General features: G+C 37.3%; 1 protein-coding gene across 25 annotated transcripts in view; it reads left to right on the forward strand.

The window, feature by feature from the left end:
* Positions 1–2,869, forward strand: part of EYA4 (EYA transcriptional coactivator and phosphatase 4) — a 143,036-nt gene that overhangs the window by 29,151 nt on the left and 111,016 nt on the right. The window lies entirely within an intron of this gene.

Genomic DNA, 2,869 nt, shown 5'->3' on the forward strand with positions numbered 1-2,869 from the left:
ACATCTGTAATACTTAACCTCAATTCTCTTGGAAAATTTACATTTTCACAGAGGAAATCATCAATGGAGAGCATAGATAGGAATGCATGGGTTATAGGTGATTATCCTGCAAATTTTCAGTGCTGAAAGAAAGCAAAAGATGGAAAATAACTTCTATGGGGAAAAAGGTAACCAACTGTGTAAATGATGAGTGTGAGGATATTTTGACCAAGTATATACAGCAATGTAGAAAAGTAAAATGCAGCAATGCTTCCTGCTAGGACAGGACTCCTTGGCTGTTAGTTTCACTAAGCCACTGTGTTTACTCTTCATTTTTTATACTTTTCAGTGCTTCTGCTGTAGCAAAACATCAAAGTGCCATGATTGAGTAATACTTGAAAAATGAAATATACGTCATCTAGGGGAGACCATTGGAACATTGTCTGATGTTTGGAGCTAACTTTGTCCCTAGTATTCACTTATCCTTTACTACTACTTGCTGGGAGAGAATGGGAGAATAAGTCCCTGCTATTCTGCTGCTGCTCAGTGGTAGTTTTTGAGCTTAATCTTAAGAAAAGATGTATCTCAGACAATCAGACAATTATAAGAGTCTTGAAGCTCATTAGCACAGATTTATTAGTATATGCAGAGAAGATCTTCAACTGCTTAATCTTTATTTTAGGTTGGGTTTCTCTTTTTCATATCTTTCCTTGTGTCTTTCTCAGGGGAGCATAAACAGTTACCCTTGAAATTTGGGGGTCAGAAAACAGTCTTCAATAGATGCCACAGTGCAAAGCAGGGAGGGGTGTTTGAATAAGGAAGGGTGTTTTATGTGGTGATAAAGACCTCTGCAGTAATATTTTCTCTTTTACGAATACTACTACAAAGATAAGGCCCTTGTATTTGGCTACATAGAGAAGTTACTGTCATGTGAAGACCAAAAATGTTCCTGCCATTTTCTTCCACTTCTTGGTTTATAGTAAGCTTTGTCCAGCTGCGGGAAAAGACTACACTGTCTTTTCATCTATAAATGTTAGTAGTGTCACCTGGTAAGTTTGCATGTATGATTTTTCTGCTTTTCCAGAAGAAAATGCTTCCACTCAAATTAGAGAAGCCCAGTGAGTGATTTATCCAATTCCAGACTAAGGTATGCTTGTGAGTTTGAGTACATGAACTCCACTGGAACTTGGCTTTATTCCCAGGGCTTCCCATTTAACATCATAGGGTACAGACTGTGAAAGTATAATGCCCACTAAGTCAGAGACCTAATGATGTCAAATTAAAGGGGAAAAGGAAGAAAAGATCCATCTTAGAAATTAAGGGAAGCTGTAGCTGCCTTCCACATGGAAAGCAAATGATGGAATAAATCATTCTTGTATTCCTGGAACAGACTGGACTATTCTGCAGTAATAAAAAACGAATACAGAAAGTGCAGTAATGGTATCATGCAGTGTGTAGTATTTGGTGCTGTTTTTCACCAAAAGGATACATAACTGTGTAGATGTCATGCGGGCTTACAACCATCCTTCCACTTTTTTTTTGCTTTTTCTACTTCTCTTAGTTGCCCGAATAAAGTTACTAATACACACTATTCCAATGACAGTATTAACTAGAACACAGGAGATTACTGCTCTGCTTTCTCTGCTCAGTACCCACGCAAGGGATGTGTAGCAAAGAACACGAGCCTTTTTGGTGCAGAGAAGTAGAAATTATTGTGGCATAATTAGCACTAAAGGATTTTGGTTTAAGTGGTATAATAACAAAGCACGGTGTCTACTCCACCCAACCATCTTTCTATCCCTGTCTACCTCTGTACCATATAAAGAAACACATTTTTCACACTTTCTGTCAGTGTAAATAGTTTAATGTATTATATTTAGTGGAGATGGTTTGAAGATAGTTATTTTATTAATTGGTTTTAACATCTGTTACATGTCCAAAAAAAAAAAATCACTGTTTAAATACTGAAGTATGTTAATATTTTAAATATTGAATTTTGATAAGCCAGTAAACTTCTGCTAATTCAGTAGAAAATTCTTGACTATCAAAATAACAGTAAACAAATAAACAAAATACATGATAACCAAATCAAACCCTAAAGATCCTTCACTGTATTATGCAGTGGAATTAGCAAGTATGTGCATTTTATGTGCCATTGTTTTGTAGTTCATACTGGAAATACATGTCATTTGAGCAAATTCAACCTAAGATTGAGAGAAAATCTGGCAAATTTTTTGAAATGTAATCAAGCATTTTTGCACTGCAATAGCATGTGTGCCCAGCACGTATTCTTGCTGTGTCTGTATTTTGGCTAGTAAGAGAAATTGGTGCAAACAATGAGTTGAAGAGAATCATGAGAAAAAAATGAAAATCCAACCCACAGTATTTGTGATTAGTATGGCTGTAGGATGTGATGGGCTTTGAGGACCAAAGAAGGAAACAACCTCAAACAGAGAAGCAGTTAGACTATAGTCTTCATACTCATAGAAGAACTGCATCCTTATTTGCCGTACTGAAAGCACACAGTAAAGAAGCTGCTGCATGATTGCATGGGTTTGTGGCTGGATATGTGATCCTTTAGAGATCTTTCAGTGATTGTCACATGGTGATAGGTAAAGCCTTTGGAAACTCTAAGTCAGACTAGGGTAGCAATGCATTAATTGGTACACGGATTTTGAAGCCCTCTGCTGTTTCTGCCCTACCTACTTGTAATTTTGCAGTGACTTGCAGAGAACCTTGCTTCTTTCTCTGAAGAACATCTGCAGCCCTGGTATTCTGCTCAGGTTGGGTTGGGTTGGCCATCAGGATCTCACTTCATGAAGGCTGCCCTTCAAAAACTGTTCTGTTGGTTGAGTTGCATGATGCTATGATTTGGTAAGTGTAACTAAAA

Source organism: Lonchura striata, chromosome 3 (assembly GCF_050655825.1).
Source record: "Lonchura striata isolate lonStrDom1 chromosome 3, ASM5065582v1, whole genome shotgun sequence".
Lineage (NCBI taxonomy): Eukaryota > Metazoa > Chordata > Aves > Passeriformes > Estrildidae > Lonchura > Lonchura striata.